The following is a 24,853-nucleotide window of genomic DNA, read 5'->3' on the forward strand; positions in this document are numbered from 1 at the left end:
GGACTGAACTTCACGGTGAAATTATGCGAGTGTCCAACCTGCAGGAAACCAGACTGAAAACAAAAAGTTGCACATCCTTGTTAATGTCATGAACATGCTGACTTTTTGTGCATGCAGTGTATTGCTCAACTCACCAAGAAATGAAGATGGCTTCCCTCCTCCACGTTCACCCTTGTTGCAAAAGTCTGCAAGATCAGAACAGGATTTAGAATTGCTTTTTTAGGTTTAAAAGGATTTGTTGAAATTCTTTATGGCGATGCATTTCTGACACAGCGGTCTTGAACATTAGATATAAAATGCCAATTAAAATTATACTGGTTTTTGTTCTAGACAATTTCATCTGCATCTGTATATAAAGTATATGAACTCTTTTCTACCTTCCACACAAATAACAAATATAGCCTAAAAAGATTTTTACGTGGAGCGCAACCATAAAACCGGCCTTAGGAGCTACACAAAATATGCAGATGAATCCTTTCAGGTCAACACTGGAACTTACCTGGTGTTTCTCGGCCATGTTTCTCGGGTTTAGAGACGACAGCTTGCTCCTGTAAAGACCATGACATGTTAACACTAGATTCTTGATGAAAAAGGGACGTCAGCAGGCCTCTACCCAGGGTCATTTTCTGGAAGCACTAGATAATACAGCCCGTAACCGCGGTGCACTGCTGCTACATGTCTATAGAAAAACCCTGGACTCAGATCACTGCAAAACCAGTTAATAGACTGTAGAGCTGTTTTGCTATTGACTTCCCAAATTGATTAGATTCCCAAGGTCCCGATTTGATCACATTTAGAAAATTTTCAGTTGTAATTAGGCCTGCACGATTCAGGGAAAAATATGAATCACGATTTTTTTTAATTTTTTGTTTGCTTAGAATTGATATCACGATTCTCTGCCACGATTTTTTTGACAATGACAAAACAAAACGGCAGTACCAAACTGATTTTTTTGGCACCTATCGCACGTTGCCTGACCACAAGCCTGTAAACAGAGAGGCTTCAATGAAGAGAAGAGAGAGCACTTTAAAACCTATTTTATACAGTCATAGTACAGTTTTTTTTAATTATGTTAATTTGTGTTCTTAACCTGTTAGTTACACCTGGCTGTTGATTCGGTAAATTGGCAATTGTTGAACATCCTTGCTCACATTTGTATTTTAGGTGCCTTATTTACATGCTACAGTTACATTGCATTAGGATAATGTAATTAAGTGTTTTTATTGTTATTATTTACTAGTATATATATGATTCCCATATGCATTGTGTATGGTAGCCTTTACAATGTTATTTATTTACACACACACACACACACACACACGATTGTAATAAAGCATCGACAGAGAGAAGTTGTCTCCGTCTGTGTGTTAACAGACACACCTGGGCCGGAGTTAGAAACCAGAGCCATCTTTAAATCCAGTCTTAATATAAGTTTACAATCATTTCACTTGAGTTACCGTTATTGTTTGTCATCAATTCCAAATTCAATCTAGTTGTCATTAAAAGTAGGCTACTGTACGTTGCACCACTACGATACAACTCCAAAAATTCCCATCATCCTCGGCCTGATCTGAGACAAATGTTTGAGTTGTGGACTATGCATCAAGAAGGACTCCTGGCCAATATGCTGCGTAATTCTAAATATATATAAATAAATATAGGGAACTTCTTCATCAATGTCAGTTTAGTCATTCATATTTTAACCTTTATTTTCTTTCCAGACGCCATATCTGAGCCCGCCCACACACACACACACACACACACACACACACACACACACACACACACACACACACACACACACATCTAAATCTTAAGGGGAACATTAAAAAAGAGAAACTGGATCTGTGAATTCTCACAGAATCACAACTGGATTCATATGTTGAATCTTGTGAACGTGGAGTCCCAGTCTCTGTGTCAGTAGTCATATTATGGGATGTTTCAGGCCTGTTGGCAGACATCCAGTTAACACATAGTTGATGGCGTTTTTCCACTGCTGGTGACAGCTCGACTCGTCTTCACTCGCCGCACTCTGCGCCCGTTTTCCGTTGCAGATTGAGTAACGCTTCAGCGTGGCTGGTCACCATAGCTACGCCGTCGGTGACTGCCATGATGGGATTTTCAACGCGACTCCCAACAGCACGTCGGAGGTGTGTTGGTTTCGATTCTCGGCGTGTGGCTACTTGCCACAGCCAGAAGAAAACCTCTCCGACCAACCAGCAGTTTCAGGTTTCCACGTCACCTTTTGGGATTTCCTCGGCTCGCTTGGAACCTCGACTGAGGTAGTACTAAAAATAAAGTCCCTGGTAGCAGGTCCCAGGGACTTTTCTTTCGTAATGAAAAACCAAAAAAGGCGAGTAGAGGCGAGTTGAGTAGATACCACGCAGTGGAAAAACCTAATAACCTAATAACCCTCATTTATATAGAATTATACCTAATATTTAAGTTAAAAAAGTAGAAATTATGAATTATTTTGACTAAAAACGCCATTAGAGAACCTTTCTCCATGTCCACTGAAGTTTCTCAGCTTGCTCTCTAGAAATGTCTTTCATCCTCACGGCTACTTTTACTTTTATACTTTCAGTACATTTCCAAGCTTGTACTTTGTTACTTTTACTTGAGTAAGGAAGCTAAATCGGTACTTCTACTTTTACCAGAGTATTTTTTAAACACAACTATCTGTACTTCTATTTGAGTACGGGAAGTGAGTACTTTCCTATCTCTGATTGTATATAGAAACATACACTGTAAGACAATCTGATTATATTTAGAAACATACACTGTAAGATAAGATAAAACGTGGTAAAACAGAACTAGTATTACAATAAAAATGGAATAAGATAAGTAGGTATTACTACAGAAAAAAGAATGATAAAAATTCTGCTTCTATGGTAAAAATAGCCCAATTCACATGTTAACCACACATACTTTAACTGAAAAAAAACGTGTGCTTTTAAAAGCAAATACCCTGTTGTAGCAGAGCTTAGTTCATGTGGTGGAAAGTTGCAGAAACTTTTATGCTATGCTAACTCCCGAATGCTAACTACCGTTAGCATTAAAGCCCCTATGGGCTGACAGGTGAGGTTTCCCTCTCGTTTCCTCTCCTTATAGGCTTAACACTTTATTATTCATACTTTATATAACTCACCGCTGGATGTATTCAGTCACTGTGTCTCCCTCCGTCGACGTCCAGATACAGACACCGTTAACGTCCAGATACAGACACCGTTAACGTCCAGATACAGACACCGTTAACGTCCAGATACCGCAGAGGAACCGAGAAGACGTCCACCGGCTGCAAAGCGACAACTCCTTTGAAAAGCCCTCGGTTTTCTAGCACCGGAAAACACAGGTGCTGCATTCAAGGAGACTCGGAAAAATAGGATCCACGCTGGAAAAATTCAAAACGAGTCAGAAGGTCTGCAAAAAATATTACGTAGACCTACGCGAGTTGCCGAGTTTACGTCATGTTAAGGTGACCAGATTTCTCAGACTAAATCCGGGGACATTTTCAGCTCAGAAGCGTATTTACCTCCGAAACAAGTAATGTTTTTATTTTTGTAAAACTTAAAACGGGGACACTAGACCTAGAGCTGTTCTCATTAGGGGCTGAGCCCCCCCCAGGTCTGATCCTAGACCCCCCCCCTGCTGCTACTTCCTACTCCACTACACCTCAGAGGGGAAAGTTTCAAGATAGAAAGTCTTAATATTTCATAATGTTGTGATGTTTACTGAACTACATTTATCTGACAGCTTTTGCTTTATTGATCAAGGCTTGTTTCTGCAACAGCTCATTGAGAATCAGATACAATAAAAACTACTGAGGACATATTTTCCTTTGACATGATGCAGTATTAAACGAGATCGCTACAATGGAAGTTAATAGGATAATTGTCCAGCTTGTATTTACGTTCATAAAAGTGCTCGTTTAGCTGTTAACAGACTCAGATTAATATTCTAAGTGTCTGACAACATTATGGAAAGGATTTCTAAGGTCGACTGTGTTGATATGCAGAATGCATTCAATGATAGTTCCTGGTATGGCCACTAGATGGACATACTGGTTTACAGATACAAGGTAAACTACATGAGAAGATTTAGAATTAGCGAGGTAAAGAACTAGAAGCACATGTAAGACGCACATGATGTGGCTTGTTCAATAAAGTCGAACACAAGTTCATTGTTGACTGGACAACGGTTTATGAGTGAGTTCATAAACATTACATGGTACCAGGAGTAAAAACTGGATGTTAAAACGCTTGCTTAACCGAAGATGGAGACGCTACGGCCACCGGAGGGATTGAAACTCGTTGGAAATGTGGACTGCAATTGGAAGTCTTTCAAGCAGCAGTTCATGCTGTATTTGTCCGCCACGGGAATGGACAACAAGCCAGGACCAAGGAAAATTGCAATTCTGCTCACGGTCGCGGGTCCCCAAGCCATGGAGGTCTTCAACACATTCGAGTTTGCAAGGGCTGATGACAAGGATGACTACGGTAAAGTCATTGAAAAATTCGACGCACACTGCTCCCCGAAAAAGAACATTGTATACGAGAGGTATGTGTTCCGATCACGAATGCAACAGGCAGGAGAGACATTTGATTGCTTTATGACTGATTTAAAGCTGAAGGCACAGTCATGTGATTTTGGAGATTTGAAAGATTCCATGGTCCGCGATCAGATAGTTTACGGAATACTTGACAGGAAGACGAGGGAAAGGATGCTGAGAGACGATAAGCTAACTTTGGATGAGGCTGAGAAAATATGCCATGCTAGTGAGCTAGCACAACAGCATGCAAAGACGTTTGCTGACACGAGTGCATCGGTAATGCACGAGAGCGCTAAAGTAGCGGTCGTCAGAAATAAATTGAAAAGAAATAATCAACAGAAAACCAACAACAATGCAACAGGTTGCAAACGATGTGGTGGCAAACACGAGCCAAGGCAGTGCCCTGCATATGGCAAAAAATGTGCAAAATGCAATGGAAAAAATCATTTCGCCAAACAGTGCCTGACTAGAGATAGATCAAAGCCAGTGAGGTTAGTTGAGGAAACAGACCTGAGTGAGACGTTCTTCATAGCCATGGTGTCATGTAAAAATGCAAAGAAAGGACAAGCCACAGAGGCACATGAAAGGCACACAGAAGATGAAAACTGGGTAGTTTCACTTCCAATAAATGGAGCTTTGGTAGCTCTGAGAATTGACACGGGTGCTCAAGCCAATCTGATCAGCATGACAGAAATCAGGGCTATGAAAGAAAAGCCGAAAATATTCAAGAAAGCAGTGCAGCTGAAAGATTACAACGGAAAAGAAATAGAAAGCAAAGGTCAGTGTAGGCTAAGAGTGACAGTGAAGAACAAAGAATACAGTGTGATGTTCTCTGTGGTACCTGAGGGTCGTGAGTCGCTGATAGGAGGGGTCACCTCAAAGAAACTGAATCTGGTGAGAAGAGTCTACCAAATCAGCTGTTCAGAAGCTGCAAGGGCACACAACAGCACAGTCGACTCTGTAGTGCAACGTTTTCCTGATGTGTTTAATGGGCTGGGTTGTCTACCCTACACATATTCAATTCAATTGAAAGAGGATGCGCAACCAGTTATCCATGCTCCAAGGAGAATCCCAGCTCCACTTAGGGAGCGCCTTAAGAAAGAACTGGACAGAATGTGTAAACTGAATGTGATCACTAAAGTAGAAGAGCCTACAGAGTGGGTTAACTCTATGGTGTGCGTAGACAAAAAGAACAAGAACAGAGAGCTGAGGATTTGCATGGATCCAGGAGACTTAAATAGGAACATAAAACGTGAGCACTACCAAATACCAAAACGTGAGGAAATTGCAAGTGAAATGGCAGGTGCAAAGTATTTTTCCAAGCTGGATGCAGCGCAGGGATTCTGGCAGATCCAGTTAGATGACAAAAGCTCAAGATACTGCACATTCAATACGCCTTATGGTCGATACAGATTCCTACGCATGCCTTTTGGCATAATCTCAGCATCAGAGATCTATCATCGAGCAATGGACAACTTGCTTGAGGGTCTAGAAGGAGTGCGATGCTACATCGATGATTTAGTCATATGGGGGTCCACCCTTCAAGAGCACAACGAGAGACTGGCAAAAGTTCTCCACAGGGTATCTGACAATGGACTGAAATTGAATCGTGCAAAATGTCAGTTTGGTGTGCAAGAAATAACATTCCTCGGAGACAAGTTGTCCGCTGAAGGAACTGAGCCGGATGACAAAAAAATAAAAGCAATCTGTAGCATGCCCCGCCCCACAGACAAGAAAGGGGTACTCAGAATAATGGGGATGATCAACTTCATCGGCAAGTTTATACCCAACTTATCTGTGAAAACGTCAGCACTGAGGGAACTACTGCACGACTCCACAGAGTTCAAGTGGACACCAAGGAATGAACGAGAATGGAATGCTCTCAAGACAACTCTGACCAAGTCCCCTGTGCTTGCATATTATGATCCAGCAAAAAGACAGAAGATTTCAACAGATGCATCAAAAGATGGCCTGGGAGCTGTCCTCCTGCAGGCAGAAGGAGATGGCTGGAAGCCAGTTGCCTATGCTTCGCGATCAATGACCAAAACTGAAACTAAATATGCACAAATAGAGAAAGAATGCTTGGGATTGGCATATGGACTAGAAAAATTCCACTGCTATGTTTACGGGCTTCCTTCTTTCACTGTTGAAACAGATCATCGCCCTCTGGTGTCAATCATCAAAAAGAATCTCAACGAGATGTCGCCCAGGATCCAGCGACTCATCATGAAGCTGCAGAGGTATGACTTTGAGTTAATATACACTCCGGGCAAACACCTAGTGATAGCAGATGCGCTGTCACGAGCGCCAGTGATGAGTGAATTGAGTTCCACTGAAAGTGAAATTGAAAATCACATCAACATGATAGTTGAGTCTCTGCCAGCATCTGATGTCAAAGCAAAGCAAATACGTGATGAATTGGACAAAGATAAAGAGTTGCAAGCAGTAATCAACAACATGCTGACCGGATGGCCCAGGGGTTCCTGTCCTAAATATTATCACATCAGAGCAGAGCTAAGTGTGGCAAATGGACTGTTACTGAGAGAGCAGAATTGTCATCCCACACAGCCTTAGGCCAGAGATACTTAAACAGCTACATGAAGGACACCTTGGAATTGAGAAATGCAAAAGGAGAGCCAGAAGCGCCGTGTATTGGCCTGGCATTAATGGTGACATAGAAAACATGGTTGGAAAGTGTGAGACGTGCAACAAGTACCAGAGCAAGCAGGCAAGGGAACCAATGATGATTCCAGAACTTCCAAGTGCACCATGGGAGAAAGTTGGAACTGACCTGTTTCATTGCAATGGAAAGGACTACTTGCTAGTGATTGACTACTACTCAAACTTCCCTGAAATTGCCCTGCTGTCAAGCACAAATGCCAGTACTGTCATTATGCATGTAAAGTCCATATTTGCCCGGCATGGAATACCAAAGACTGTAGTAAGTGACAATGGTCCTTGTTACAACTGCAAAGAATGGATGCAGTTTGTGAGCCACTATGGCTTCAATCACGTTACATCCAGTCCTCAGCATGCACAGGCAAATGGCAAAGCTGAAAAGGGGGTGCACATCATCAAACAGATTCTAAAAAAGACCACAGACAGCAAGTCAGATCCTTACTTAGCTCTTCTGAGCTACAGAGCTGCCCCGCTTGAATGTGGTTTATCCCCAGCAGAACTGTTAATGAACCGCAAATTACGCACAACCCTTCCCTGTTGCACAGACATCAAGCACAACACAGGGATACAGACTAAATTGGAGAACATGAAATGGAAACAGAAACAACGTTATGATAAGTCAACAAAACCTCTTGGTCCACTTGCCAGGGATGACGTGGTACGAATCCGCGATCAAGATGCGTGGAACAGGAAAGCAACTGTTCTCCAGGAGATCGGACCTAGATCATACGAAGTGAAGACTGAAGAAGGACACGTGCTAAGAAGGAACCGCCGCAGCCTTCTAAAGACAAAAGAGACTTTCACAGAGACTGAGATTGATGCTGATACATTCACTGCAAGCACAGCATCAAAGGCTGACAATAATGGACATTTACAGGAGGACACGGGCAGTGTTCAGTCGGAATTGCCTGTCCTTAGACGATCTGGGCGCCAAACAAAAAGACCTGATAGACTGAACTTGTAAGAGTATGGACTGAATATTGGTTCACTGTTAAGGAGTGAGAAAAGAAAAGTTTGGTTATGTTTTTAAAAAAAAATAAAAAAAAATGGTTGTTTAAAACTGTAGATATGCTTGTCAGAGTCTAAAGTAAGCATCAGTATGTTAGACCAAGTAAATGAGTAACGTAAGTATCAGTGCATTATTAGATCTACAGAAAGGGGGATGTGTTGATATGCAGAATGCATTCAATGATAGTTCCTGGTATGGCCACTAGATGGACATACTGGTTTACAGATACAAGGTAAACTACATGAGAAGATTTAGAATTAGCGAGGTAAAGAACTAGAAGCACATGTAAGACGCACATGATGTGGCTTGTTCAATAAAGTCGAACACAAGTTCATTGTTGACTGGACAACGGTTTATGAGTGAGTTCATAAACATTACAGACCTTTCTGTTAAAGATTAAGATCCTTTTTAAAACATAAAAGACCGTGAAACTGTGTCGTTAAACCCACCAGACTCCATGTAAATAATCAGTGATTTTAGCATCGTAAAACACGGCTTCTAAAACCTCTCTGAGCACCGCTGGCTCTGGCGGTCTGGAGCCTGCGGGTGTTGGGTGTGCGACTATCGGCTCCGTTTTGTCAGTTTTTTCTTTCCTTCATTTCAATTTCGGGTCTGTCAGCCACAGTGAAAACCGGGGACATTTCCGGGGACAGGTCACCAAAATCGGGGACTGTCCCCGGAAACCGCGGACGTCTGGTCACCCTGTATTCAAATTCAATTTAAAATCCTGGTTCTTACTTTTAGAGCCCTGCATGGTCAAGTTCCTTACTACATCTCTGAGTTGATTCAGCTTCATACTCCGATCCGTAGTCTGAGGTCATCAGGTCAGAGATTGTTAGTTGTTCCCCACTCATTTTAATCCAGAGGGGATCGTTCATTCCAAGCATGGCACCTCGCTGTGGAATGCATTGCCTACATTTTTACGGTGTATTAATTCTTTTGATTCTTTTAAAAGCAACTCAAGACGCTGCTGTTCAAACAGGCTTTAGTTAGACGTGGGGTTTTATGGTTTTGTTTTTATGTTTTTCATTTGTTTTTAAGTGTCTATTGCATTATATTGTACTCATTTTACTGTGAAGCACTTTGTGATTTTTTATCTGTGAAAGGTGCTATATAAATAAATCTTACTTACTTACTTACTTACTGTATAAACCCTTCAGTGTTGTCTTCAGTTTTCGGGACCCTCACGGGTCAAACTGACCCGGGACTTATTTGGGGTTTTAAAAACAATTCTGAAATAACACTTCTCTTCATAATCTATTAACAAATATTGTCTTTATCTCAATTTCAAACAATTGAGATAAAATGTGTTTTAGGGCATGCATCAGTCTCTACTAGCACACTATTAAACATGGAAGTGGGGTTTGGTTTTTATCATAAGGTTATAATTCATGTTAAAAATCCACTATGGAAACAACATAAGTGTCATATCCAGAATAATGTTCTGAGTCAGGAATACATGTTAATCACAGGAAATAAGGAAAGGACGCTGGTTTCAGGTAGAAAACATGGAACTTGGACCATTTTTCTTCTTGTAAAAAATGTGAAATGGGTCAATTTGACCTGGATACCAGACGAGGGTTAAAGTCAGCCTTCTGAGATTATTCTCTACTGAAGTTCCCCCGTGTGTTTCACAGCAGATCCAATGGTCTCATTTCCAAAGTCGTAGTAGACCGTTCCTGTCTTTGACCCAACTGGAGACCACCACGCTATTGTGCACAGACAAAAACCCGACACCTTGATGTGGTTTTATAAATATTTAATAAATACAAAGTTATTATCAGCAGCAGTCTTGATAAAGAAAGCAATGTTACGTTTGATTTTTCTTCCCGACAGATGGAAAAGTGTCCCAGGATTTAACAAAAACCCAATCAAACTGCTTTAATTGAATGTTTTGGGGAGCGTGCCGCCATGTTAGGAGAACAGCATCAAAACAAAAGTACACTTTACTCATTTCTCGCTGATCTTGATCCCACATTTTGTAACTTGACTAGTTTACGTCATGGAGGATCAGCTGATAAGTCGACAACAATCATTAACAGGGACATAACTGGGACATTCGGACTCCAGCTGCTACGATACAAGTCGACCATTTGGCAACTTCAGCTTCATATTAATTAAAACATTACACAACAGACGTTGCAAATCAACCTTTTGTAATGAACAACGTTAAATGAAATGTAAACAGGTGTTTGGGCACAATTTTTTCTATTACGTAGTCTGCAGATTAACGATTTAAAAGAAAGGTTATTAACCCTTGTGTTGTCCTCCCGAGTCAAAAAATGACAAAAAATTGATATTTTTGTCCCATTTTCAGACTTTTTTTTCAGTTTTCACTAACACCACCTTACTAGTTTTACTACTTTTTGGAAGTCATGGTCAATAACCCTCATTTATATAGAATTATACCTAATATTAGAGTTAAAAAAGCAGAATTATGAATTATTTTGACTTCTGAGTTAAGATCAAGGACTGAAAGTGATCAGTTGTATTTGCAAGAGCGTTGGAAGGAATCCAATCAATTTTTTTGTGTAATTTGGTTAAAAATAAACTCATATTTCAGATATGGACATTTTTTAAAGGGGTCAGATTTGACCCGAGGACAACAGGAGGGTTAACCTGTTTTAAAAAAAAAGGCATTTTGAGGGTTTTCAGTCCAAGTGAAGCTACGATTCATCACATTAAAAAAACACGTACATGACAGCAACATGTCCATGAATTCCAAACTACACGTGTCTTCCTTGTGTCAAACGTTGGATCTGTACCCAATTTTTTCTCGTTTTTGTTCAAGTTGGCAACGGTCTTGGCATCACAGTGTCCCCCTGCACACGGAGACCAGGACCACCTGGGGGTCAGTCCGCTGGAAACCGTGCAAAGCGTCCAGTCTAGCAACACGTACCGAGGAAACATAGACTGATTTGGGTCCTTGTAGCGCCGACTTTGACAGTTCTTTGACTGTACTTTTTTGGTCACGACTCCAGGACGTCCCGTACTCACGGCGGCGTTCCACAGGGCTCTATTCCAGGCCCAGGGAGAAGTTAATCCCGTGGACGATGCCTATGATGATGGGTTGCCAGGCGACCAGATACCTGAGCCAATCGAGCAGCTGCCCGTACAGGACGTGCGTCTTCTCCCGCTGAAGGATGAAGGAGTCAAGGAGAGCGTTCAGATAGAGGAGAGATGATGCTCAACGTTCTGACGAAAACATGGTTCGCTGGACTTTTAAAATCAGCAATGCATAATAATACTTTAAATAAAAATCAAACAGGGTGCTTATTAGGTTTAGTGTTATAAAAGGCAATTTTTAACCTGAAAAATACATACGTTATTTCTTCGCTAATTATTTGTTCCTACCCCCTTATAACCTCCGCCTAGTAACTCACGTATTTAACCCTCGTGTTGTCTCCCCGTCAAAATTGAAAATCAACACTTTTATTGACACTTTTTTATCAATGTTTTTAACTTATTCTTACGTTCTTGTCCCTTTTTGTCACTTGTCCCTTTTGGTCACTTGTCCCCTTTTTTAACATTTTCAACAATACCTAACACTGACTTATTAACTTTAGTTTTACAGTTATTTGGGGAATTTATGGTCAATAAACCTCATTTATAGGAAATTATACCTAATGTTTGAGTTAGAAAAGCAGAAATTAGAATTATTGAGACTAAAATTAAAGGAATGGATGTTGATGATAATCACAGACTGGAATATGTCAACTTTTACTCAATACTATTTCAACAACACTTCACTTTGTTTTCCAATGCTATAAATTGAATAAGACCCAAATTAATGAAGTAGAGATTGTACTTGGCAAAGAGCGTTGTGCGGAATCAATCATGTTATTTTGGGGAATTAAAAAGAACGTTGAAATGAAATAGGAAAATGGGTCAATTTGACCCGAGGACAACATGAGGGTTAATATTAGTTTGTTTGTTTCAACAGGATTACGGATAAACTACTAGCTGGATTTTCATGAAAGTTGGTGGAAAGGTGAAGCACTGGCCAAGGAAGACCCCCTTGGAATTTGGTGCCAATCCGAATCACGCACAGATACACAAGTTATTTTTTGCTTACACACACATATACACACAATGACTTTAATGGAAACCTAATGACTCCGTAGCCATTCTGAAGTTGGTGGAAATCAGGGGTAGTGGTAGTTTTAAAGTAAATCACTTTGCGGATAGGTTTCAGATTTGTTAAGCAGCTGCGTGGTCTGGACTAATTCCTGGTGCTAGATGCACATCAGGGCTGGTTCCTGAACCCCATAAATCGGCTGATACGACCAATCATGTCTTCCTTGCAGTACATGCATAAAACATCAAGATGAGTTTAACCTTTATTATACTTTGTTTTATTTATAATTAGGAGGGTCTAGTTTAGCTAAAACACTACAAATGTTATTTATTGTGTCTACTTCTGGACCTGGGTAACACGTTTTGTTCCTTCATGTCTTAACATGCTTGAATGACGAACTCATCTGAATGTGAAAGTCTGAATACACCGGGCCAGTCAAAGGATACGGGTTGTTCATCAGCTTCTTCATGTCAACCTTCTCGTTGCAGTACGGACACGTCTGCTTCTTTCCCACAATGCACCAGCCGCGGATGCAGAACTCGTGGAATCTGAGGGGGCGGGGCAAGTTAAGGCAGAAACACAGAAGAAATGACTCGGCTTAGACAGTTTACAACCAACCAGCTTAGAACAGGGTACAACTTTGGAATAATGCTCCTACTGTGACGACAGGACTGATTTGGATTAAGGTTAAAGAACTCAAACTAAATGGTTTAAGACCCCCGTCCACTCTACTCCGGCATTTTCCGAGCCTCTGAAACAAAGACATTCAGAAACACTGCTGTTTTTTTATTTTTAAGATTATTTCGGGGCATATTTCAGGCATGTATTGACAGGACAGTTAAATGTAAATGTAAATGTGCTGTATTTATATAGCGCTTTTCCAGTCTTAACAACTGCTCAAAGCGCTTTTACATCTACAGGATACATTCACCATTCACACACAATCATACACTGTGGCCGGGGCTGTCGTACAAGGTGCCACCTGCTCATCAGATAAACATTCACACACATTCACACTCCGATGCGCAGCACCGGGGGCAACTCGGGGTTCAGTGTCTTGCCCAAGGACACTTCGACAATGACTGCAGGGGTAGGGATCGAACCACCAACCTTCCGATTGGCAGGCAACCGCTCTACCACTGAGCCACAGCCGCCCCCTGTGGCAGTTAAAGAAATTAAAGGGGAGACAGAGAGGGGAATAAAGGGCCGCAGGCTGGAGTGAAACCCAGGCTCGCTATAGACCTCTATATCTATATATATATATATATATATATATATATATATATATACGTACCCGTGTATAATACATCTTCCAACTGTGATATCCGGGCTCCCACATGTCAGTCTTATCGGTCAGGTAGCTTCCAGACCTTTCAGTAACAGTTCTACCTCGTCCTCACGCCAAGCTAATTAATCCCCGCTCTTACAAAGTATTTTCTGTAATTTCAATTTAAACATCTATGATTTTCAACCGCAGACTCTCTGCTTCCTGTTCATACCGGCACGCACATGCCCAGAGTGTGTGTGAATGGTCATGTGACATGTGTTGTCTGAGATTAGTGCTGCGGCTGGAGTTAAATCTCTGTGTGCACAGCGATCGTTTCTGTCTTAAAACTACGATTGAAATTGAAACCAGAGTAGTGTAGATGTAGCCTGACTGTGAGCTCCTTTTTTACATATTTTAATTTTTGTTAACGTGCGCACGCTTACTGTTTTATCTACTCATTTTATTTTTACTTTTTAAAATATTTTTTTTTAAACACACACACACACACACACACACTTACTGTTTTATTTATTTAATTTTTAATATATTTTTAGTTTTTTAACACACACACACACACACACACTTACTGTTTCATTTATTTAATATATATAACTTTTTTAACAGTTTTATTTATTTATTTTATTTTTTAATATTTTTAACACACACACACCGTTTTATTTATTTTATTTTTTAATGTATTAAATTTTTATCTAACACACACGATTTAACTACTTTACGCTTTAATTACTGTTTAATGAAAAGAATGGGGTTGATTTTTCTTATGTAGTTTGTATGATAATTTGGCAATATTGTTGTTACATTCATGCCAATAAATTTGAATTGATTGAGAGAGAGAGAGAAAGCGAGAGAGAGAGCGAGAGAGAGAGAGAGAGAAGAGAGAGAGAGACATCAGCCGAGTTTTAGGATACATGTGTCCACAGGAGAGCTGGTAGGTGTCCTCTATGAATCCTTCCTCCTCCACGTCCACCAGGATCCTCTGACCGCACACGGCACAGATGTCATCGGTCAGGCTCCTGCTGGGCATGCCCCCCTTGTTGTAGTACTGAACACACACACACACACACACACACACACACACACACACACACACACACACACACACACACACACTTAACAATGTGTGAATTAGAGGTGCAGTATGTCCACATTTTTAACACAACATGGGCCAAATTCTGTTCTATAATCTAGAATTAGACATAATATTATGTGGAGAATACCAATTAAAAGAAATCATTTGGGAGCTGTGAAGAGGAATGTTGCCATGCATTTAGTAGGACAACTTTTAAATCTTAAATCTTTAAATCTTTTTGGCAAACAGGCACCAATAAAAGCCGGCTGACTGATTTATCACCAGTTCCGGTTTGCAGTGTTCCCATAGATGTAGAGACAGATATTGCTGGATTAAGGTGCTACTGAATAAAATGTCAAAAACATGAAGAATCTCGGACATGTTCTGCAGACGGAGCGTCTTTATTCTGTGACTTCTAGGTAGATATTCAGATTTTACACTAGTTGGACATCAGAGATAAGGACATCGTCGGGAAGTGTGAGTCTCACCGAATCTACAAATATCAGAGTCAAGTCCGTGGGTTCAGATTTGAGTGTTGAATTTCCAACAACTAGTATTGAAACATCAGGTCATTTCTCATGAATGATCAATAGAAAATACCGGCCCTACCCCGATGGTAGAAGCCATGTAGTCGGAGCAGATTTCTGCAAAGTCTCTGCCCATGACGCCGTAGTAAAGGCCGTAAAACAGCATGATCACACCCACGTCCATCGAGTCCTCCGCCTTGATCCTGCACAGAGACAGAAGAACCCCCAGCAGTCTCTAAGTAAGAGGGAATAATTCATATAATGTGTATTGTCTTTCCAATGAATGATGGTCATATATAAACTGTGCTTAACCCTCCTGTTGTCCTCGGGTCAAATTTGACCCCTTTAATAAATGTCTATATCTGAAATATGAGTTTCTTTTTAACCAAATTACCATAAAACATGGATTGGATTCCTTCCATCGATCTTTATAAATACAACTGATCACTTTCATTCCTCTGATCTTAACTATTAGTCAAAATAATTCATAATGTCTGCTTTCTTAACTCAAACATTAGGTGTAATTGTATATAAATGAGTGTTATTGACCATGAATTCCAAAAAGTAGTAAAACTAGTGGTAGTAAAGTGGTGTTATTGGGAAAAGAAAAAGAAAAGTGGAAAAAAAAGAGTCTGAAAAGGGACAAAAATGTCAAATATTTGTACGTTTTTGACCCGGGAGGACAACACAAGGCTTAACTGGACTGAGAGACATGTTAATTGACATAGAGGACTCCCAGTCTGAGGATGTGAAAGACTCCACAGGGCTTTATGGAGTATTTATTATGCTTTCAGAGTGAAGACATCTCCCGTTTAACTGCATCGACGGCCAAAGACCTGTTAAAGTGCTGAGATTAAACTGGAATCGTTACGGCAACAGGTTTATATTTAAAGACAGTTTCAGGCATGACTCTGCACAGTGTGTCCCTAAATTGTCCTGCAGACTGTTTTAGACTTGATAAGTCGATCAATTAGCTGATCAACACAAAGAATTAGCTTCTTTTTCCAAGCACAAATGTTGAAAGAAAGGCCAGATAGTCTGTAGTTCAAGCTGGTCAAATGAGAGGACTCGCTGGGGAAAGAAATATTTCTTTTCAGATCAAATCAATGAAATTGTTCATTTCCTACACTGACCTGCAACTTGTATTCCTGTAAGCAGGGCTGTAGTACTTGAGTCCAGTCTTGGACTCGAGACCGTTTTTCTATGGTCTCGGACTTGTCTCGGTCTCGCTAGTATTTGGACTCGGACTTGTGTCGGTCTCGGCCGCTGGTCTTGCCAGATCTGGCTTTTGGGCTTCTGGTCTGGACCGAGTCCAGGTGTCTTTATTATGTTGATGATATTAATATTGGAGAGAAAGTGAAACCCAAAATGATTGTCTTGATACTGTCATGCATAAAACTGTTTTTCTGTCCTGGACTCGGTCTTGACTCAGACTAGAACCTCTTTGACTAGGTCTTGACTTGGACTCGACTAGTCCTGGTCTTGGACTCAACTAAGGTGGTCTTGACTACAGCCCGGCCTGTAAGTCTAACCTATCTTTTTCTATTTTAACGAGTGTTTTAGCTGCTCTTTGATGTTTTACATTAAGCACTTTAGTTCCCTCGTTGATGAAATGTGCTTCACACATAAAGCCGCCTTGCTCTGCCTCGGCGAGCTGACGCTTTAAGTGCGAGTGACTGGGACCCAACAACAGATACCCCCCTGGAAAGACCGCTTTGGGAGTCTGTGGGCGGAGACTCACCTGAAGAAGACTTGAAGCCGAACATGGTGAACATGATGGCGAGGTAGCCGAGGACCGCCACCGCATAGCTCAGCTTGTAGATCAGCAGGAACCACTTGTAGACCATCCTGAGGGACACGGGAACACACGCAAGTTACACCACAGTCTCAAGCAATATTTTGTCAATTTATTGATTTATTGTGGATTATTTTTTTACTGAAATACCGGCCAGGTATGACAGGATTTGGTACAAATCTGAATTTCTTACATTTGAAACAATACCAAACTAAATTGGATGCAGTCCTATCAGTGCCAAACATCAACAAAAGAGGAGAATGCACATATTCCTTAAATCATATATTTCTAAGACAGAAACACATCCCGGGACGAACGCCAGCGTCTGTCCCGACGCCCACAGTCCCGACCGTTGTCCTCACCTGGGCGTGCGGCAGGACAGCGGCTTGCGCGTGGCTCTGAAGATGACGTAGCTGGTGACCACGGAGAACATGCTCCACATGGACAGGAACCTCCACCAGTAGAGTTTGATGGTGAAGTAAAGAGGAACCACCCACATCTGGACCAGCGTCACCAGCTGAGGAGGAGGACAGTTTAGAATTACTTTTAATTATTTAACCCTCATGTCGCCCCCATGTTGTCCCCATATTGTCCCCGTGTTGTCCTCATGTTGCCCCCATGTTGCCCCCATGTTGTCTTCATGTTGTCCTCATGTTGTCCCCATGTTGCCCCCCATGTTGTCTTCATATTGCCCTCATGTTGTCCCCATATTGTCCCCGTGTTGCCCCCATATTGTCCCCGTGTTGCCCTCATGTGGTCCCCAGGTCGCCCTCATGTTGTCTTCATGTTGTCCTCATGTTGTCCCCATGTTGTCCCCATATTGCCCTCATGTTGTCCCCAGGTCGCCCTCATGTTGTCCCTCATGTTGCCCCCATGTTGTCCTCATGTTGTCCTCATGTTGTCCCTCATGTTGCCCTCATGTTGTCCTCATGTTGTCCCCATGTTGTCCCCATGTTGTCCTATATCAGTGTTCTTTTTAATTCCCCAAAATAACATGATTGATTCCAACGCTCTTTGCCAAGTACAAATCTCTACTTTCATTAATTTGAGGTGTCTTATTACCAAATTAACCTGTCCTGGTCCTAGTGTGTGTGTGTGTGTGTGTGTGGGGGGGGGGGGGGGGTGGCGCGCGCAGCTAGACACCTAAAGACATCTATCAGTTTAATTCACAGCTTTATCTTGCCATCAAACAGCTCGGTTGAGTTTTCCACGAGAGGAACTGAAGCCGTCCTATGTTCTAGCGTTAGCCTTCGCCGCTAACGGAGTCGAGCTGGACAATCTAACTGTCTCCGAGCCACGTGGGGGGGGGGGGGGGGGGGGCAACATCACGACCCCCAACAACCCTACAACAAAGATGGGTCCTGCTTGGGCTTTAACTTCTGGATACAGACCGAACGGCTTCACTCGCATCTTTCTCCTCCGCCGTTACAGAACTACAACTCAAACCATCGCTCTCAGCCACGCCCTCTGTTCCCTGATTGGACCGGTCGGAGGAAACCCAAGAGTACCCTGCAAACCCAGAATTAAGCACCTAGGGGGCGGAGCCAGGCTAGTGCGTTCCAACAGTTACTTAATTGTAATTTAGCCACTGGGGATCAATTAAAAACAGTGTATATCTGATGAATATTGTGGTTTCCTCACGTTGTAGGACCGGTGGTGCCGCTGCTTCCACCCACCGCACCTGACTATCTGGGCCACCACCAGCGTGGCGATGAGGATCATCACCATCTCCGCGTGCATGGCCTCGTGACCCCTGTGCTTCACGTGCAGACGCTCGTGCTGCACCCTGAAAGCCACAGAAGAAGAAGAAGGAAAAAGTGGAAGTCATGGGGCAGAAAGATAAGATGGAATATGATTGGGAATGGGGAAAAAATGCAGCATTTTTATTATGTAGCCAAGTATTTAATATTAAATTGCGCATTTTCTGGGGTGTATAATGGGAAAGAAAGTGCTGCTACTCACTTCCAGTTCTCCCTGTGAGTCATTTTCAGCAGGTCGTCCTGTAAGGAGACAGGGACAGAAATAGCAGCTGTGGGTCTCAATGGACACTTTAATGTAGGTTAACGCAACTTATTACGCGCAATGAGATGTAAGCCCCTTATTAAAAGGATTATAAGGCGTAATGCATAAGTCAAACCAGGCGTTTCTTGTCTTTATAACACCTCTGTGTTGCCACGTCCCAGCAGCAGCAGCATGTAGCTCTAGATGCACCATCGTTAGCTCCTGTCGACCACTGTTGGTGTTCATTTAGACCTCAAACGCCTCATATTTTAGGGTTCACAGTGCGTAAACAGACGCGTTATTTACGCCGGGTTACATACCTGAGGGTGCACACCCGCCATTGTTTGCGTTTTATCCTCCTCCTTCCCCCCCCCCTGTTGCAAGTTAGCCGGCAGACAGCTAGCAGAGCTAGCCGTGCTTTGACAGCAGCTTCCCCGCAAACAGCTGCTCTCAGGCGGCGTGGCTACGGAAAGCCAAGAGGGTCAAAAATATAGGCGGAACTCTCAGCGCGTTACGTTACGTAACACTGACTAATTTTAGTTGTAGTTATTTTTGGAATTTATGGTCAATAAACCTCATTTATAGGAAATTATACCTAATGTTTGAGTTAGAAAAGCAGAAATTAGGAATTATTGAGACTAAAATTAAAGGAATGGGATGTTGATGGATAATCACAGACTGGAATATGTCAACTTTTACTCAATACTATTTCAACAACACTTCCATTTGTTTTACAATGCTATAAAATAGAATAAGACCCAAAATTAATGAAAGTAGAGATTTTGTACTTGGCAAAGAGCGTTGGAATCAATCATGTTTTTTGGGGAGTCCAAAGAACATTGATATAGGACAACATGGGGACAACATGAGGACAACAAGACACATGATGACACATGAGGACAACATGAGGACAACATGGGACAACATGGGGACATCATGAGGACAACAGAAGGCAACATGAGGGCAACATGAAGACAACATGAGGGCAACATGAAGCAACATGAGGGCACATTAAGGCAACATGAAGGCACCATGACACACATGAGGACAACATGAGGACAACATGAGGACAACATGAAGCTATAGGAAACATTTAGTAGCTTACCATTCATTTCCCCCGCAGGTTTGTCACTTATATATTTTTTCCTTAGTACTTTTACATTTGTTTCCCCAAAAATTACGGTTTCCAACCAGCATTTGTCAACGTTCTTGTCATCATTTTCTCCAAATGCTTTGAAATTGAACTCCCACATTCAATGAAAGTAGCGGACTCTTATTACAAAGCATTGTGCTGAACCATCCAGGTTTTCTTTGACAATATGGTTGACAGAAACCCAAATTTTTTTTGTTTTTTTTTTTCCGATATTGAAAAGTGGTTCACACTAGACTTGAGGACAACAGGATGGGGGTAACCACCTGTGTAAGTGTAGTTCACATTTTGGTAGTTTGGCCATTTTGTGACAATGCATGCACCATTTCAAAAAGTAGCAGATTTAAATCCTGTTGCATCAACCAATTGTTTTTACCCCTTTTAATCCCATATAATGTGCCAAAACCTTCATAGCTGTTTAATCAGCCTGTATAGAAAGCAGTTCACGGGGAAAAATTAAAAAAGTGTACCACACATCACAGAAATTTAGTCAACAGTTGGATCTTTATTTTTGTAAACAAGTGTTAATTAATCCGAAGTGTAGAGAAATCGATGCATCGCAGCCACTGGGTGTTCGACCTGTGACATAAAAACACAATAAAAATAAGAACCTTTAGCCACAGACAGACATTACGGGCTGATTATATAAATAAAACTGATTTCGCTCAGACATCCAAGGAAGGTTTGGGCCATCTCTGGTCCTTAGGACCTCTGGTGGAAACTACGAATGGCGGAAAAGCATCATCACAGCGAAATGTAGGAACAGATAAAGAGACTGAGTTGGATTTATTTAGATGAAACACCCAAAAAAAATTCAATGAAAGTACTCATTTACCTGAAGAACATTGTATGGAATCATCCTGTTGTTTTGGGTAATTTAGTTGACAGAAATCCATATTTCTGATATAAAATTAAAAATTTTTTGAAACCGGTCAAATTTGACCTGAGGACAACACAGGGTTAAACAGATGATAGACACCTACTGCCCTCAGTGGGGGGGGTCTTCCAAAAAGGACTCCAAGATCCAGATGTTCCCTTTCACATCAGGCCTGAAAGGGAGTTGAGATGCATTTAGTTATGATGAATATTAAAGACCGAAGTTATCATCGTCTCCTTCAGTCGCTCAGACATCCAAGGAAGGTTTGGGCCATCTCTGGTCCGTTAGACCTCTGGTGGAAACTACGAATGGCGGAAAAAGCATCATCACAGCGAACAAGACTCAACAGGATCATACATTAGTTAAAACGTACCAGCGTCACAGAGTGGATCATCTTCATCTGTGTGGAAGACGTCGTAGATTTAATGTGAGGTCGTCACCCTGAGAGAGAGATGGAAACCAACAGTTAAGATCTGAAAGCAAATGGAGCCCAAAAAGCATTATATGTTCACTTTAATCCTTTAAAAAAAAAAAAAAAGCAAAAAGCCAATTTTTGGTATCTTCAGAATATTGCATAAGGATTTGCTGCATTTTCTGTATTGCTTACATTTTAAATGGAATATTTAAGTGTATTTGACAAACTTGGGCAAGTTTTCGCTTTTGTGGAGAAGACATCAACTTAAAAAACGTACCAGCGTCCCCTTCATCTCTGTGGAAGATGTCGTAGATTTAATGCGAGGTCGTCACCCTGAGAGAGAGATGGCAACCAACAGTTAAGATCTGTAAGCAAATGTCGCAGCGAGACACGTTACAAAGTTTAAACTGTTCGCTCAGACATCCAAGGAAGGTTTGGGCCATCTCTGGTCCGTTAGGACCTCTGGTGGAAACTACGAATGGAGGAAAGCATCATCACAGCGAAATGTTGGGACCAGATTAAAAAAATAAATAAAAAGGTTGAGTTGGATTCTTCTTCTACGGTCAGATCTGCTTTTCATTGGACCTTGAATCTATTTTATTACTTACTCATATTGTGCATGAAGTAAAAGAAAGTCTACATTCAGGACATTTAGACTCTAGTTCCCGTAACCCTTGTGTTGTCTTCCCGTTAACCATGACATTTTATGATTTTTCAATGTTTTTGGTGCTTATCGGATCTGACTTGTCACTTTTTTCAGCTTTTGGTGCTTTTTTTAAAAACTTCAGCTGGTTAATAACAGGTTTTACACTTTTCATGGTCAACAAACCTCATTCATATCAAATTAACATTTGTTTTTAGTTAGAAAGGCAAACATTATGAATTATTTTGACTAATAGTTAAGATCAGAGGATGTGAGTGGATCTCAGATGGGTAGATGTTAAAGTTTAGTCTGAATACGGTTTGGAAACCATTAAAAAAATAATTAAAATGCTATAACATAAAATAAAAAACATCCAAATAATTGAAAGTAATAATCATTTTACCAAAGGAACGTTATGAAATCATCCATGTTTTGGGGTAATTTGGTTGAAAGGAATCCACATTTCTTATAAAATCACTTTGAAAGCGGTCAATTTGACCCGAGGACGACCTACCTCAGTAGGGGTCTCCAAAAAGGACTCCAAGATCCAGATGCCCCTTTCCCATCAGGCCTGAAATGGAGATTTGAGATGCATTTATTATGATGAATATTAAAGACAGAAGTTATCATCGTTCTCCTTCAGTCGCTCAGACATCCAAGGAAGGTTTGGGCCATCTCTGGTCCGTTAGGACCTCTGGTGGAAACTACGAATGGCGGAAAAGCATCATCACAGCGACAAGACTGAACAGATTATACATTAATTACTTAAAAACGTACCAGGTCACAAGAGTGATCACCTTCCTCTCTGAGGAAGACGTAGATTTAATGCACAGCACGAGCCGAGGTCGTCACCTGAGAGAGAGATGGAAACAAACAGTTAAGATCTGAAAGCAAATGGAGCCCAAAAAGCACTATATGGGCACTTTAATCCTTTAAAAAACAAGCAAAAGGCCAATTTTTTGTATCTACAGAATATTACATCAGGATATGCGGCGTTTTCTGTATTTCACACACTTGAAATTGAATATTTAAGTGTATTGACAACTTGTGAGGGGCTTTTGTGGAGAAGACGTTAACTTAAAAACATAACATGTCACCTTCGTGTGTGTGTGTGTTTCAATTTGTAAACCTAATAACATGCACACAAAGATATAACATTAAAGTCAAGGGGGAAAGCCAAAAAGCATAATACAAGCACTTTAATCCTTTAGAAACCAAACAAAAAGCCCCAATTATTTGCATCTTCTTCAGAATATTACATAAGATTTGCTGCGTTTTCTGTATTGCAGACACTTTAAAAGGAAATATTTAAGTGTATTTGACTTTGTGGACAAAAGAAAACTCTTGTCTGTGATGGACAAGTTTCACTTTTGTAGACAAGATCTTAACTTTAACGTACCAGCGTTACAGGAGTGGATCACCTTCATCTCTGAGGAAGACGTAGATTTAATGAGACATCACGACGGAGGTCGTCACCCTGAGAGAGAGATGGAAACCAACAGTTAAGATCTGAAAGCAAATGTCGCAACGAGACACGTTACAAAGTTTAAACTGTTCGCTCAGACATCCAAGGAAGGTTTGGGCCATCTCTGGTCCGTTAGGACCTCTGTGGAAACTACGAATGGCGGAAAAGCATCATCACAGCGAACAGATGATGTCTGGGAGATCACGCAGTTAAGCTGCCTCAAAATAGTCTCATAAGTCTTAAAGACAGGGCATAGCGGCCAATAATTTGGGTATAATGGAGCTTCATGGGACAGGCTGCAAATTTCATTTCACATCTTAATTTAGTTTCAGACCTTCAAATGTGTCTATAACTATAATACTGTGATATATTTTTAGATCTTTAAAAACCAAGGCATATGGCACCAAATTTAGTCTGCTCCATATAATTAAAATGAAGATTTGCTGCTGTCAGTATTTTATCAAATTAAATACAAGATAGATTATTTGACTATATTGCCTGTTGTGCACAAGCACCCATCACTTGTGATGGGCATGTTTTTCTTTTTTTGGACTTTCATTGACAAAAAAATCTGCTAATTCTTGATAAAATAACGGTTATCCTGTAATTCTTACGAACATTAGGATTTTATTTTAAAACAGTTTATAAGCCAACTGTTTACTCAACTTCAACAAACCCAAAGAAAGCCGTCTCAAAACATAGATGAAGCGCTCACCTGTCCCCAGGTTACGTGCATGTGCTTCTTGAGGAATCCGGCCTTTCATTCACGCGACACAGCTGAGCAAGCGTCTCTACGGTGTCCCGCGAGTTTCATTTCCCCCCCGGGGGTGGCCGGCGTAACCCTGGGAACACGTCTGGTGTTAGAAAGCCAGGAACTCTCATTTAACAGAGAAAAATCTCCATCCAGTACCCACACAAAAAGATAAATTAACAGGGAGAAGGATGTCTAGTTCAGCTTTAAGAACTACATTTATTTGATTTGCGTGCAGTTTAGTGTCCCAAATTCCACCACGGCCACGCCGAGACTTTGACCTTGAGTGGTTAAGGTTAGGCTAGCCGATCAGTCAGAGGCAGAGCTGACATTAACACCCCCCCCCCCCCCAAATTTTGGCAATTGGTGGGTAACCCGGTCTACCTATCTGCCCCGTTGGCTGGTAGCCAATGAGAATCGAGTGACTGACTCTTAACTATCTGTAAGCAGGGTACGCAGTTGCTTACGGCCCGGACCATCAGGGGCCTTCATCACTGGAAGGACATTGATTGGCAGCCGGGGACGCCCTATCGCATGTTCACTACTCGCGACAATCC

At 41.4% G+C, this 24,853-nt stretch overlaps 1 long non-coding RNA gene, 4 other non-coding genes and 1 pseudogene across 5 annotated transcripts; all 6 read right to left on the minus strand.

Moving 5' to 3' along the window:
- Positions 1 to 54: 54 nt before the first annotated feature.
- Positions 55 to 3,337, minus strand: LOC116691615 (uncharacterized). The gene is made up of 3 exons (XR_004332517.1): positions 3,149 to 3,337; positions 500 to 548; positions 55 to 185 (listed from the first exon to the last, which is right to left on the minus strand). It is a non-coding gene; the product is annotated as an uncharacterized LOC116691615 (long non-coding RNA).
- Positions 3,338 to 11,206: 7,869 nt separating this feature from the next.
- On the minus strand, positions 11,207 to 19,472 carry LOC116691751 (RING finger protein 175-like; annotated as a pseudogene).
- A 1,334-nt stretch (positions 19,473 to 20,806) lies between these two features.
- LOC116691834 (small nucleolar RNA SNORD14) lies at positions 20,807 to 20,898 on the minus strand. Its single transcript, XR_004332572.1, has one exon. It is a non-coding gene; the product is annotated as a small nucleolar RNA SNORD14 (small nucleolar RNA).
- A 366-nt stretch (positions 20,899 to 21,264) lies between these two features.
- Positions 21,265 to 21,357, minus strand: LOC116691828 (small nucleolar RNA SNORD14). The gene has a single exon (XR_004332566.1). It is a non-coding gene; the product is annotated as a small nucleolar RNA SNORD14 (small nucleolar RNA).
- Positions 21,358 to 21,848: 491 nt separating this feature from the next.
- On the minus strand, positions 21,849 to 21,940 carry LOC116691818 (small nucleolar RNA SNORD14). The gene has a single exon (XR_004332557.1). It is a non-coding gene; the product is annotated as a small nucleolar RNA SNORD14 (small nucleolar RNA).
- A 783-nt stretch (positions 21,941 to 22,723) lies between these two features.
- LOC116691821 (small nucleolar RNA SNORD14) lies at positions 22,724 to 22,816 on the minus strand. Its single transcript, XR_004332560.1, has one exon. It is a non-coding gene; the product is annotated as a small nucleolar RNA SNORD14 (small nucleolar RNA).
- Positions 22,817 to 24,853: the final 2,037 nt, after the last annotated feature.

This window comes from Etheostoma spectabile, chromosome 6 (genome assembly GCF_008692095.1).
Source record: "Etheostoma spectabile isolate EspeVRDwgs_2016 chromosome 6, UIUC_Espe_1.0, whole genome shotgun sequence".
NCBI lineage: Eukaryota > Metazoa > Chordata > Actinopteri > Perciformes > Percidae > Etheostoma > Etheostoma spectabile.